This window comes from Heterocephalus glaber, unplaced genomic scaffold (assembly GCF_053883595.1).
Source record: "Heterocephalus glaber isolate CG9 unplaced genomic scaffold, H.glaber_assembly_v1.0 deba00001645, whole genome shotgun sequence".
In the NCBI taxonomy this organism is placed as follows: Eukaryota; Metazoa; Chordata; class Mammalia; order Rodentia; family Bathyergidae; genus Heterocephalus; species Heterocephalus glaber.
Genome location: NW_028258398.1, coordinates 436,147 through 451,337, shown reverse-complemented (window position 1 = coordinate 451,337; position 15,191 = coordinate 436,147). Strand labels below are relative to the sequence as shown.

The window sequence follows — 15,191 nt, the reverse complement described above, 5'->3', positions numbered from 1 at the left end:
TATAAATGGCTATACTGGATCATTGATTCAATCTTGATCCAGGCACTATAAAGGAATTTATATGACCACTCTTTGGAAATCTTTTTGTTGTTGTTGTTATTGATTCATTATTTTAAAACCAGGCCCCCCCAAAAATCCCTTACTAGTTTAATACTGCAGAGCCTGGGCAAGGCCTGTGTGTCAGCCTGGGGGAAAAAGGGAAAATTCCAGAAAATGTTAGATTTTTTAAAAAAGGATGTGTTGGGGGTACCCTATAGTTTTCCCTCTTCAATTTACTGTTGATTTTTGGAGCATGCACATTTCAAATATAAATGATCTATTTTTAAGTTTTAAAGCTATTAATAAAGCATTAGACCTTTGTAAAAGTTTAAAAACATTTCATTGTCTCTGGAAATTTCTGGAAGCATCACATTTGCAGCTGAGCCAGAAATATGTGGGCTAAGGATGGTAAGGAACGTTTTAGGGATGGTAAGGAACTCCATATCAGGAGTTCATCAAACTTTAAAGAGCCGCCCACGTTCTTTCATTCTGCATTTTGCTGCTGTATCAATCGCTTAAACTAAGTAGGAAATTGATTTGAATTTAAAAAAATATGTCAAGATACTCGGTTTTGTCATATTTGTCTTAGAAGAGCAAGCTCAAGTTTGTTTTTATAAACAGGAAAATTGATTTGAGTGAAGAGTAGCAGATAGGAGATAACACATGTCACATTTAGAGTTTGGAGAAATCACAGCCCTAATGGATGTCTAACTATTTTTTTTTTTTTTTTTTTTTGGTACTGGGGATCAGACTTGGGACCTTGCACTTGCAAGGCAGGCGCCGGAACCACTGAGCTAAATCCCTGGCCCAAGTAAACATTCTTTATACAAATGTGTACACCATCTGGCTCTCAAAAAGTGTCGTTGACACAAACACTGGACTTCAAGGTGAATTTCAGAGTTTTGGGTTAGTTTATGCATACATTGGTTCATGTGTAGAGACACACAGCAAAATATGCTATTGTCAATGCAAGCTCTGCAAACAGAACAGCTCGGTCAGTTATGTAGTAAGAAATGTGTGGACTAAGTATTTTTTAGTGAAGATTTTATTGTTTTAGAACCAGATATTTTTAATTGTCTCAAAACATGTGTCCTTTAGGTGACTTTGAAATATAAAAATCCTCTTATTTTCTTATAAAATGAAACATTTAAATACCTTTTTTCTCATGGAAATTCCCAGCATAAAAAGTGAAACTGGAAGTAGTTTTGATAAGGAACATGTATTTTGGGAGCTGAGGAGGAGCGTTGGAAGACTGAGCTTTGGAAGACCCTGGAGGAGGAGGCAGCAACACCCAGACACAGCACCCTGGGGGGGTGTCCTAAGCCGCAACCATGTTTGGCTCCCGTTCTGTTGAGACTCAGGCGTAATTTGAAAGGAACATTTTAAAATGAAACTCTGAAGGTAGGTTCTCTTTTGAGGCAAGCAAATGAGTAGAAATAGTTATGTAAAATACAATGTCAAAATGGCACTTGTTTTTCTCTCTTAAACTCATTTACTGTTTGTTGTTTTGAAAATTCACATTGAATCTTTACATTGGGGCATTTATGATTCCAGAAGCCTGGAACCCTACATGAATTCACATTGATTTACTGTTCTTTTCCTGTATTGTCTGTCAAAACCTTGTTACCACACACCAAAGACGGCTTCTTATTGTTTGCTGTCCCCTATTCCATTAATCTCCAAATCCCCGTTATTATTATTGTAATTGTTAATTTTTTTTGTAATTGTTATTTTATTGTAGCAGTTATTGTTGTCACTGTTATTGAACAAGCTTTAGATGTTTGGTTTGAAAAGCTGCAATTAAGTATTTTGATTATGGTGATTAGTATAAGTGTGTAGCTAAGCAGTAAAATGATGCTGGAATTTCAGATACGTTTCTGGGTATATTTGCTGAGACCAGGGAGCTGGATACTTGTTCTTACATGTCAGATAGGGGGAATCACTGCTTTAATTCTTACTTGTTCTGTTAAAGTATAAATGAGTCCTTGATATTGTTTTAGTCTCTTGAATGAATGGGACCGATTTCTGGCTCCGATTTTACCGAAGGCAGGCTCTCTGCTTCCCCAGTGCCACTTCCAAGGTGGACAAAACATGTTCTGTGCACAAGAAACGTGAGCTGCTGGCTGTATGGGGGAGGAAGGGAGAGAGGAAGCTGTTTGCAAAACTACTTAAAATAAATTTGAGGGGTCAAACATGGAACACAGTTGCAAAAGAGAAAGGAAAAAGCGCCTTAGGTCAGTTCAGCTAGAATAGCACAAGCATTCACATTGGCCAGAGAGTTGTGTATTTCTTGCTAATCAGATACAATTGGGATAGATAATATTTGAGTATCTGAGGCCAGATCTCCCTGCCTCTATCAGGAAAATTAACCTACAGGGGCATGTTTTAAAAGTTTGGTTTGGGGGGGACAGATACCATTTGGAAGAGTGATGGCAAGCCGTGTTTTCCTCGTTGTCCGGAGGCAGCTCCAAGTCCCAGCTGTGCAACTCGCGGCTTGCTTGTCCATCAGAGACTAGGCCGGCAATGGCTTGGGCGGCGGACGGGCTTGCGTTAGCATTTCATTTCACAGCTATCAGTACTTTTAAATTAAACATGCAAAGTTATCTTGGTGAGGCATTGAACGGGAGGTTGCTGGATTATTGAATTTGGCCCACAATTTAGCCAGTTCAGCAGGGATTTTGGGGGTTTGAAGCAATTAATATGCAAGTACCTTTGAGTCAGCAAGGTGAGAGATTATTGTCTTATCAGAGTTTAAAAAAATTCCTTTCCAAAGATCTGTACTTTTTTTGGAGATAGATAAAAACCCATTGTTTGAGACTCATGTTTGAGAGTAGCCACCTCAAATTGCCAGATTTAACCACCCAAATACACAAGAGGAAATAATTCCGTTAAAATTTTTTTGATCTATCATTTGCATTATGCTTAGCAAGAGGAGACTTCAGGTCCTCAGGTTGTTGTCCTTTTATTTTCTTTTTTGTTCATAATACATAATAGCTTGGGTAGAAACTTAATTTTTTTTATTGTTCTTGTTGAAAAAAATCAAAGCATGTGAAGTTGTTTTTGTTCTGTCAGATTGAGTACTTAGGCAAAACTGAAAAGGACTTGGGTATATGGCTAAGCCTATATGTGCCCAATCAATTGAGAGGTGCTCTCCCAGGTTGCCCTGTGATTTCCTGACCATGATGGCCCGATGGGGGAAGGCTGTGCACCGGTTTTTTCCTCGCCTGGTAGCACTTGGAGACTTGATACAGATTTTATTGTGTGACACTTGGCTTTGCACACAGTGGCTATGCTGCAGTCTAGGGGAGATGGGACCGTTTATCTTTAACACTGGAAAAGTAGAGGAAGACTCACGCACAGTGCAGTGGAGACCACGCTTCCTCTCCCAAGCTGAGCATGAGACCCTGGCCCTGCCAGCCTGGTCCCAGCAGCTCTGGGAACCACTGTGCCACTGTGGGCTGGGGATTGTTACTTGACTCCAGAAGAGAAGGACTCCTGGGTCTAACAGGAAAACTTAGTCTTTGAAAATCAGATATGACTTAAAAATGAAAAATGTAGAAATCTGGAGCTCCTGGAGTGATACAGCCCTTTATTTCCTATATTGTGGAAACCCTTTCCTTCTGAATGCTTTGATTTGACCAGCTGCTTAATTTCAGGAATGTGGACCTCAGTAACTCTAGAGAAGATCACATCTGAGTAGCAGCTGCCTTTTTGCTGGGGGCTTGCTCATCCCTTAAGAGCATATAGCCTGGGTAGTGGCCCACACTGAGCCAGATCACAAGTTCAAGGCTAGCTTGGGCAACTTAGTGAGATGCTGTCTCAAGATAAAAAGTAAAAAGGGCTGAGGATGTAGCTCAGTGTGAAGTCCCTGGGTTCAATTCCCAATTCCGATAGGGAAAACAAAAACAAACCAGCAAACCATGCAGCCTTGACTGCTTCTGGGGGCACTTCAGGACATGGCCTGGGAATGTATGGCTGACTGACCATGTCCTTTGGCAGGTGACTCAGGGACTTGGCCTGGGCATGAGTGGGTGTGTGGCTGGCTCCCTGGTAAAGGGCCTCCAAGGTTTCCTGTGGGGCCGTGCTTCTGCATCCAGTGTGACAGCCTTTCTATTTCAGATGAAGGATAAAATACTTGGGAGAATAACTGTCATTGTTCCCATTCCCAAGCTCCTTTCTGTGTGTGGAGGGCTGAGTTTGTCTGTTTGTTTTCTGTCCTCCCATAGGGTCCCACAGCCCATGCCGACATTCTCCCCAGATCACATGTGCCTGGCAGCCGGTGGGCATTCTGGGCACTGTTTTGTATTTTTAGCCCTGGTCCTTGGTTCTCAAGGGACACTGCCAGCCTCCATCCCAACTGCAGATTTAGGAGAAAGCAAAACCAAAACCAAAATCAGAACCAGAACCGAAAAAGACTCTTTCTGTACAATGGAAGTAGAACTTGGCAGCAGATGGCGGAGATGGCGATAAGGACTTTTGGAGTGTTCCTCCTTTGAGGGTCTTTCTTGTGGTGGTGGCAGCAGGGGTGGGCTTCTTACTTAAGCTGCATTTCTACTTCAGAGATGTCCCGAGGAACAAGAAAGGAAACAAGCAATGCAGGCCTAGTGTGGTTCAATCAGGACTGTTTTGTTTTGTTTTTCTTAGTGGGAGAAGATGCCAGGATTAAGTTTATGGACAGCAGCAAGGATAATAAAGCTCTGAGTTTGCCTGTTACTCTACATTCACTTGGTGAATCCCTTCACAGCTCTGCAAGGAGTTTGGTTTTTGTTTTTTAAGTGAATGGAGAGAAGGCGACTCAGGTTAGATAACCAACCTGGTCTGTAGCAAAAAGGTGGCCCATCGAACATGAAAAATAAGTGTTACTTACATTTTGATGCACTAATATGTGTGCATGGTAGAAAACTCAAATAATGCTGAACAGCATAAGAGAATGGCACAGCTTCTGCCTGTCTCTGTGGCTCCGCCTCTGGCTCTCCCAGCACAGACACATGCTGCTCTTCAGCAGTGGTTGTGGAGATGGGGTGATCTGTATTCAACAGCCTCACCCCCAGAATCCACCTGTGCTGTTTCAAGCGCCGGTGCCTGAAAGGGCCTTGGCTCTAAACTCTCGCACAGGCTTCTGTGCATCCCAGGCTCAGGTGCTGGACACAGAGCCCCCTGCACCCTGGGGCCCTCGCTCCCAGGCTTTGCAGATGCTGTGGACCCTGCCTTTTCAGTTGGGGCCACTGCTGCCCTTGCCCAGCCCTGCTGCAGCAAAGACCTCGTGAAGGCTGCTTCTTCCAGCTTGCCACCCAGGTTGGGCTGCTCTGGGGATAGGTGGGGTTACCAGGGGGAAGGAGCAGGAAAAGACTTTGTTTTCCAGTGTAAGATGCCATCTCACTGTGTTGCCCAGGCTGACCCTAGATTTCTGGGCTGAAGTGAACCTCCTGTCTCAGCCTTGCAAGTGCTGGGACTACAAGTGTGTGCTCCCAATGCTGGCTTCCATTTACTCTTTTTTGTGCTCTGTAATCTTGTTTTTCATTGGAATTGCACCAACCCAGGGTTAAATTCTAGTTTCACCGTTTTAGTAGATGAGTGAGCTTAGGTAACTTTCTGAGCTCTAGACTTATTCTAGTTAGAAGTGGTGCTTGTAATATCTACCTGGTAGAGTTACTGTGCCAAGACAGAACCAGTGTTCCTGCTAGTTTTCCAGTAGCTGGCATTATTGTGCTTCACCTGAATCAGGCACTGCCCTAAATCCTTTGACCTGTGCTATCTCATTTCATCCTGATGACCCCTAATAAGTTAGATACTCTTCCAGTCCTTCTGTATATATGACTTGAAATCTGAACCAGATAGAGTCCTTGTGGAGGGCCTCCCATCTAAGAATGGTAAACAACTCACTCTCGTCAGGCTCCAGAGTGCATGATCTTGACCACTAGGCTGTGCTGGCCTCCTGTAAACTCTGCCAGACTTGATCGCATACACTGGATGTGATTCCCCAGTCATTGAATTCTACTCACAACAAATCTTAAGCTGTTTTCTTGCATCTTCATTCTTCCCAAGGAAGGCTTTGGAGTGTGGCTGATTAGAAGCGGACCCGGGGCAAGGGTAATAGTTCAGTGGTAGAGAGCTCACCTAACACGTGTGAAGCCTTGGGTTCTGTCCCCAGCACTGCCACAAATGAATGAATGAATGAATGAGTGGATGAATGAATGGATATGGCCTGGCCTAAGACTCCTCATCTTTGCACCGCAGGGTCCGAATCTGTAAAGCTCAGATAGCAACACTTTTCTTTCTTTCTTTTTTTTTTTGGTACTGGGGATCAAACTCGGGTCCTTGTGCTTGCGCAGCAGGGGGTGAAACCACTGAGCTAAATTCCTGGGCCTATAGCAACACTTTTCTGTGTCCCAGTGGGGACCACTATGAGCAGGGCATCTCACACAGGCCTGGCACAGGGCAGGTCCTGGCACACATCAGGGCTTGGTTAGTGTGTCGCTTCTTTCTTCCTTTTTGCCCATTCCTAGACTCATGCGTGTCTGCAGAGTGGCATGTGTGGGCTGTGAGCATAGGCAATGTCGGCACAGTGTGTTTCCTGGTGTTTCAGTGACTGTGGAGATAGACTTCCTGAGTTGCCCGAGAGGACGTGAAGATGGCAGGGTATAGACCACTGGGCTTCTGTGTGCAGCTCTGGACCACACTTTAGGGCTCCCTAGGAAGATGTTGAGGATAAGTGGAGAGGCATCAAAGCAAAACAAGAAACGTGTTTGGTTGGTCCAGCCTTCCCTTGACTGCTTTTAATGTTCTCTTATATTTTCTTCCAAGTTGTCTTTCAAATTGTGGAAAATAACATATAATTTTCCTTTTTTTTTTTTTCAGTACTGAGGGTGAACCCAGGCCTTCTCATTGAGTACATCCCTAGCCCCTTCTTATTTTTTTGAGAGAAGGTCTTACTAAGTTATTAAGTTTCCTAGGCTGGGCTTGAACTAGTGATCCTCCTGCCTCAGCTTCTCAGAGTGCTGGGATTACAGGTGTGCACCACCACACCTGGGTAAAAATTTTCCTTTTTAAGTATTTCAGTGTGTAATTCACTGGCATTAAATACATTCACCCTGCTGTGTGACCATCACCACCACCCACTTGCAGAACTTTTTCATCTTTCCAGCCTGAAACTCCCCCATTAGACACTTGTTTCCCAGGCCCTCTCCTGGCCCTGGCATGACCGCGTTCCTTCCTGGCAGAGTCTGACCACTCTGGGGTCCTCGTACAGTGTCTGCCTTATGTCATTCAGCTGGCTTACTATCCTCAGAGTCCACCCACATTGTAGCATGTGTCAAAATTTCAATATTCATATATTCTTCCAAGTTCTGAAAGCATAGATTAAACATAGAAGTACCTTCTAGTGTGTTTATTTATAACCATCTTTGTAGTTTTATTTTTGCTTTGATTTAATATGTATATTTTCTGTGTAATTATTTGATCTTTGGAATTTAGTAATGACATATTATATCTGATTCTGTGTAAAATGAAGGCTATAGATTTCTTTTCTGTATCCTTTACAGAATTAGGTATGTATATTTCTAAAGTTAGCATTTCCCAAGGATGCTTTTGAGATTCCTAGTTGCATTGTAAATTTTTTTTTTGGTACTAGAGATTGAACTCAGGACCTTGCACTTGCGAGGCAGGCACAGTGCCAGTGAGCTAAATCCCTGGCCCTGCATTGTAACATTTTAGGATGAGTTAACAGCAGTGACTATGTCTTGACACAGTAAAAATGCAGATCTACTGTATTGTGTCCATAATCCCAAAACTTAAACAAATCTAAACACTGAAAACATTTTTTGGAGGAGTTTGGGTGCAAAACCTTGTCTGAATTGACTGAGGCCATTTATAGCTTTTATTTTTCCCGTAAGTGTGAATATTGAATGTTTGATTATAGGGAATGGACACATTTCTCCTAGAGTGTGACATAATATGTGATATTTTGTATTTGTACTGAACTGTTTTTGGGGGATAACATATTTTAATTTATTTATAATTTTATAATCAATATATGAAGTACTTCATATGTAACTTTACAAAACAATACAATATGGAATCTTTTTATGACATTAATTTACAATATTTAAAATATATTTAAATATTATATTTAAAACATTTTTATAGCTTTATTGAGTTATAATCAAATACTATATAATTCATCTACATAAGGAGTTACTTTATTAGTTTTTAGTATATTCACACCGTTGTACAATTATCACCATAATCAATTTTAGAACACCTTGGCCCTAAAAGAGACTGTGTACCCCATAGCCGTCACTCCTACTCTCCCCTTCCCCCACCCCAGGCAGGCTCTAATCTACTTTCTTCTTGTTGTTTTTTGTTTTGTTTTGTTTTTTGGTACTAGGGATCAAACTCGGTCCTTGGGCTCAAGGCAGGCTGGCAGAACCACTGAGCTAAATTCTGGCCCTTTGTTGTTGTTTTTTTGGTACCGGGACCTTGCGCTTGGGAGGCAGGCAGCGGAACCACTGAGTTAAATCCCCGGACCCATGTTGTTGTTTTGAGACAAGGTGTCACTTTGTAGTACGTGCTGGCCTTGAACTCATAGTGATCCTTCTGCTTCAGCCTCCTGAGTACTGTATAGATTTGCTTATTCTGGGGATTTCATTTAAATTAAATTATATGCAAAATGTCCCCTTTTGTATCTGACATCTTTCATTTAGCATATTATTTTCAAGATTCACTCATATAACAATATCCGTCTATACTTCATTCCTTTTAAAGGCTGAATAATATTCCTTTGTATCAATAGAACACATTTAAAAAAAATCCATTCATCAGTTGCTAGGCATTTGGGTTTTCACTGCTAGGAGCAATCCCACTGTGAATAGACAAGTTGAGGCTTTTCAGTTCTCCTGGGTACATCCCCAGGAGCAGGATTGCTGGATCATATACTAACTGTTCACTTTCTGAGTAGTTGCCAAGCTGTCTTCCACAGCAGCTGTACCATTTTATATCTCCACCAGCAGTGGAAGAGGTTTCCAGTTTCTCTATGTCCTTCCCAACATTTATTACTGTCTGTCTGTTTGATTATACCCATCCCAGTGGGTAAAAAGTGCTATCTCATTGTGGTTTTGATTTGCATTCCCCTGATGGCTGGTGATGTTTAGCATCTTTTATGTGGCTATTAATCTGTCTTCTTTGGAGAAGTGCTTATTTAGTTCTTTGCCCATTTTTAAATTGGGTTGTCTTTTTATTGTTAAGTTATGAGGTGTTTTTTTTTGGCACTGGGGATCAAACTCAGGACCTTGTGCTTCCGAGGCAGGCAGTGGAACCACTGAGCTAAATCCCCGGCCATTAAGTTATAATGTTCCAGTTAGTTCCTTTTTAGATACATGATTTACAGATATATCTCCCATTCTGTGAGTTGTCTTTTTACTTAAAAATTCATTAAGACACTTTTAAAGATTGGCAATTAATAATTATACATATTTATGGAGTGTAGTTCAATGCTTCAGTACATGGAAATAGTATATCCTGATCATCTCAGAATGATTGGCAGGCATATCTTTCACTGCAAACATTTGTAGTGGGAACATTCAAGATCTCTGCACTATTTTGCAGTATTCCTTTAATTGCTGTCAATCAGTTTTCCTATGCCATAGAACCTTAGAACTTGTGCCTCTTACCTAATGGTAGTTTTGTGCCCATTAACCATCCTCTCTCTACCCCACTTATCGGAGATCAACTTTTTAACTGCCACACACGGAGAGAACATGTGGTACCTGCCTTGGTGTACCAGGCTTATTTCACTTCACATAGCATTTTTTTTTTTTTTGGTACCAGGGATCGAACTCGGGTCCTTGTGCTTTCAAGGCAGGTGGCAGAACCACTGAGCTAAATCCCTGGCTCCACGTAACATTTTTGAGGCTCATCCCTATTGTATAATATTCCACTGTCTTTTCTGTTTTTTTTTTTTCTTCCCGGTACCAGGGATTGAACTCTAGATCTTGTGCCTGCCAGGCAGGCACAGTGCCACTGAGCTACACCCCTGGCCCTCACTTTTTTTATAGTGTCCTTTAAGCACAAACGTTTCCAATTTTGAAGAAGTCCAATTTTTCTTTTGTTGCTTATACTTTTGGGGTCAGAGAAACCATTGTGTAGTCCAAGGTTGTGAGGATTTTTTGCTTATGTTTTCTTCTAGGAGTTTTCTAGTTGTAGCTCTTTTTTTTTTTTTGGTACTGGGGAATCGAACTCGGGTCCTTGCGCTTGTGAGGCAGGCAGTGGAAAGACTGAACTAAATCCCCAGCCCCTTCTAGTTGTAGCTCTCATGGTTAGGTCTTTGCTCCATTTGGAGTTTCTTTTTGTATGTGGTGTGAGATAGAGGGCCAACCTATTTCTTTTGCTTTTGGGTGTCTTGTTAACCCAGTACTGTTTGTTGACAAAACTATTCTTCCCCCTTTGTGCTGGCACGCTTGCTGAAAGTCACTTGGGTGTAAATATGAGGGTCTCTCTTGATTCTTAGTTCTGTCCTATTGCTTTATATGTTCAGTCTGCTCTTGAACTACTTTATACAAAGTGCTCAATTCTGAAACCTGTGTATCCCAGGGCCTAGGGATTAGATGGCAAGGGACTGTTCTGAGCCATGGGAGGGTGCTGTTTCTCCAGCTCCCCAAACATCTGGTGCCTGCCTTCCCCTGGTCTCAGCAGGCTGGCTCTGGGGAGGCTGTACCAGGAAGCCTGAGGGCAATGCCAGGCACTGGTTCAGAGCAGTGCAGAAGCTGCTCTCCTGGCTTGGTAATGGCAGTGCCATAGATGCCAAACCTGACCTTGAACGTGTGTTATTGGAAAGACCAGCCAGAAGCTCCACAGCTCTCATCACCCCGCCCCCCATTTTTGAACACCCTGTTTGTCAAGTTAGGGGTGGGGTGGTCTCCTGGGGCCACAGTTGAGCCTGGTCACCCTGGCACCTCCAACCTCATCCGTATTCTATCGGCACAGGAATAAACACCTGAGCCAAGGTGGACTAAAGGGAAGCTGTTCTCCCCTGGGAGTTTGAAACTTGGCAAGAGGCAGGACAACAAGGAGGTCTGGAAATCCACAGTTGGTAGAAATAGTTTGCTGGACTGGAGAGAAGACTTTGGAGGTCCGAGGGCACTTCTGCTGCTATGCTTTTCCAGAGCTTCTGTGAAAGCCTCCTTTTTGTTTACAGTCAAGTGTCTATTACTGTTGCTTTTGAGAAAGAACCGATCCATCAGTGAATATGCCCATGCAGTAGAGTGGCTGCCGTTAGCACTTGGTCTGAGCAGGGCCTTCTGGGTGCCGGGCACTCAAACACCTGGCAGATGACAGGGCAGATGCCCTGGCTTGCAGGATTTGCCGATCTTCAAGTTCGAGATAGATGGATTTGGAAAGCAAATGTGAAGACTGTAGATAGGTGAGCCATGGTCCAGGACCATGAAACAGATCCTAGTGGCTCAGAGGTGGGAGCCAGGAAAGGTTCCCCTGAGGATAGCATTTGTGTGGGGTCCTGATAGGTGCTTTGGAGTCTGCCTGGTGGCAGGTAAGTGCTTGAGAGTTCCAAGAAATGGACGCTGTCTGTGCAGAGGCTTCAGCGTGTGTCAGGATCTGGTAGTTTGGATGGCCCAGAGGAGGTGTGTGGTTAGATCGCAGGTGTGAGCAGCCAGGAGCCAGCTAGTACTGCTGGTTGGAAGCCAGTTAGGAAGAGCTTGAGTCTTTAGCCAAGTCATGTAGATGCTTTTCTGGTGGCAGCAGGCATATTTGCGAGTTTCAGCAGGGAAGGAAGGATTTGTGGTTTGCAGAGCTCACCCTGGCCCCGGCAGGTGGAGGGGAGAGGTCTGGAGACTGTTTTGCAGGCTGGCATCTGTGGAGAGGGAGGGAAGGCAAGCAGGGAGGAAACCCAAGTTAGGAAGTAGACTGAGTGGGTGCACAGCTTTGAGGAGCCAGAGTGCCTGGAAGAGAAGGGCATGCTGTGGGGGTAGGGAGAGGGGTTGAGAGCTCCCCAGCACTTGCAAAGGGGCCTGGCAGGCAGGGTGAGGGTGCAGCCCCGGGCCCCTCTTCCATGGGGTAGATGAAAGGGGCTCCATTCGGCTGTGTTTTATGCCAATCAGGTGCAGCCTTTGGATTCCTGGCCAGCCGCCACACAGCCCCCAGGCAGAAGTTTGGCAGTCTTGGTATTGTTGACCCTTTGTGAAAGTATCTGCCTCACAGACCGGGCTCTGGAATCAGGTATTTGGAATGCATAGCTAATGCGTTCCACTCCGGACCTTTGGTATTAGTATCACATCTAATTGACTGTTTCCTAACGTCCTTGTACATTTTGACTGTACAAGCGAGGTACACTGCCAGCAGCCTCCCTTGCACGTGGGGGCTGCCTCATGTGCAGTCTGCTTGCCTGGGCCCCTTTCTCTGGGCTTCTGGTTCCTTGATGCCCAGGAGCACTAGGCTGTGGGTGCATGGTGGCCTTCTGGGTTCCTCTCCTGGGAGTGCCATGGAGGGTCCTTCTTGCAAAGCAGGTGCAGCCTAGAGTGGCCTTTCCTCCCAGGGTGGGTCTGTGGGATGCTGGACACGCATAGTGAGGACCTTGGGCACGTGTGGTTTCCCGCCACAGTGACAGGTGTGGGTCAAGGGCTGCCGAGATCACATGACACAGACCACCTGCCGAGCAGGTCCCTCTGACCACAAGAGGAGGGACCCATGTCTTGTTCCCCGACCAGGGACAGGCACCTCATGGAAGGCAAAGCACGTTGACATTGCTGGGTACACATTCTGGGTTCATGAGTGCCTTCTACTTTGGCCTGTCTGGCGTGTATAGCAGTCATACGTGGTTTCCTGTTTTGGTGGTATTGTTTTATTGTGGTAAAATACCTAGAACATAAAATTTGTCATTGCCACCATTTTTAAGTATACGTTTCGGTGTCATTAAATTATGCAACCATCACCATTTGCTTCTAAGCCTTTTCCATCAAGCCAAACTGAGACCCTATGCCCATAAAACATGCTTCCTTGGCCTCTTCCTGCAGCCCCCACACCCACTGTTCCACTTTCTCTGACTGCAAGTTGGCTGCTCTTGGCACAGTACATGAGTGGAATCATATACTTGTGGACCTTTGTGTCTGGCTTATTTTGTTAGCTTGATATCTACATCTCCTCCAGTTGTATCTTGTCTTAGAATTTCCTCCCTTTGAAGACAGAAGTATGGCAGGGTATGTGTAGACCACATCTTGTTTTTTCATTCATCAATTGGTGGGCACTTGGGTCCTTTCCACCTCCTGCCTACTGTAAGCAGCACTTGTGTCTGTTTTCAGTTCCTTTGGTACATGCCTAGGAGTGGAACTGCTGGAGAGAGTAATATAAATTATCTTCTAAAGGGAAAGGGTGTTTTTACAAAACAAGGCAAAATTAGTTCTTTTTAAAGAAAACTATGAGGTCCCAGTGTGGGCGACGTTGAAAGAGAGGGGGGTGATGGCTGATGTAGTAGTCCAGTGCTTCCCGGCCTAGAAGAACTCGGGCTGCACTGGGTCCTGTCTGGTGGCCTTGGGCCATCTCGTCCCTCTAGACCTCAGCCTGTCGCTATGTGACATGGGTGCCTCAGATGCAGAGTGATTCCACCACATGATGGTGGCCAGTGCACCCGAGCTTACTGTCCTTCTGCACTGGGTGAAGGGTGTGCCTGTCGCTCTTGGGGTTGGACTCCAGACTCCCCTCTCCTGCTTCCATGTTCCTAACCACTGTCCTTTGTCACTGCTCCTTCTGCCCTGTCACCTAGGCCAGAACATGGATGGCCAGGGATCTTCCTGGACTGAAGAAACAGGTTTGTTTTTTTTTTGGTACTGGGGATCGAACTTGGGTCCTTGCGCTTGCGCAGCAGGCGGCAAAACCACTGAGGTAAATCCCCGGCCCAAGAAACGGTTTTTACAGTGCTTTACCCTTGTGCCGGTTGTATTTGTATAGCTTGTTTTCTCCTCCTTCTTGCTTTATTCTTTTGTGTGTTGGCACCTTTTGTTTAATTAATAGATTAACTCTTTCCATGACCTTTATTGAGCGCCATGACGTTGGAAGGAGGAGCATGTGTTCTCTCAGTGCTTTTAGTTCACTGGGATAGATTAAAAAAGAAATCCTGGAAATTGGCAGGAAGTAGTAGTAATGTGTTCTGGGCCCTAGCAAGTAGTTTTCCTTCTTCAGCAGGCTACCTAAACTCTCAGGCAGGAGAAACTCCTTGCTTCAATTGAGGGATAGTTCAGCATTGTGAAAAAGAGTCTGGGTTTTAGATTCTAGCTTCCAGTTTTGGTACCGCCACTTAACCCCTACATGACCTTACCTGACTGACACCTGGGAATGATGCTCTTAGGGCCATGGTAAGGGTTAAAAGGGGCTGCACCCCGCAAGTTGGTAGCAATCGCGTCCTTTTTCTCAGGAGCAGATCCCCCCCCCCCAGACTTCAGGTTTCCTGTCCTTATGTGTCATTGAAGTTCTCTTGTGGGATCTTGGGGGAATTAATGGGTGCTCTAATACCAGTGGAGCCCCAAAAGCAAGTCTGGGAAGTGCTAGAAACCAAGGGTTCTTCAAGGTGGCTTTGAAAGAGAAGCAGAGATGGGCGTCAATGCCTTCCTTTGGCTGGGCCACCTGGAAGGGGGTTGCTCGTGGGCTGATCTGATAGTGAGTTCCTCAGGGCCATGCTAGCCCTGGGTGGCAAGGGCCTGCTTTCCTGCATTCATTCACTTTCTGTGCTTTGTCCCCAACGATGATCATTTGCCTGTTTATTTGGGAGATTATAATGATTTAAAAATATCATTAAAAATGAATTAACTGCTTTGCTTTATATTGGCCACCATACCTACCACGTGCTTTACAAGCATGACCTGTGGTCCTCACTGTGACCCCCAAAGCATTATTGCTCCTGATGCTGAGCCCCAGCCAGGGGAAGTGAGAGCCTGAGGTTGCTGCACACTAAGGCAGCTGGGTCTGGGCATAGCTCATCCCCCACAGAGCTTGCTCTGTTAAGTCATTCTGTCTCTCCTCCTCTGGGATGCCCTCCCCTCCAAGCTAGGAGCTCTGGAGTCAGCAGGCAGGTCTTTCCTCCAGCAGAGGGAAGAGAATGAGCCTTGGGGCCCATGGGTGTTTTCTGTGGAAGTTGTCACCTGCTCCTGTGA

The 15,191-nt window shown here is 44.7% G+C and overlaps 1 protein-coding gene across 7 annotated transcripts in view; it reads left to right on the top strand.

The window, feature by feature from the left end:
• Positions 1-15,191, top strand: part of Eefsec (eukaryotic elongation factor, selenocysteine-tRNA specific) — a 219,997-nt gene that overhangs the window by 19,664 nt on the left and 185,142 nt on the right. The window contains exon 1 of one of the 7 annotated variants that reach the window (XM_087196941.1): positions 1,129-1,440. The exons of the other annotated variants lie outside the window; for them this stretch is intronic. The gene's annotated coding sequence lies outside the window, so the exon portion shown is untranslated. Of the gene's footprint in view, positions 1-1,128; positions 1,441-15,191 lie in introns of those variants that run through there. 7 annotated transcript variants of the gene reach the window in all.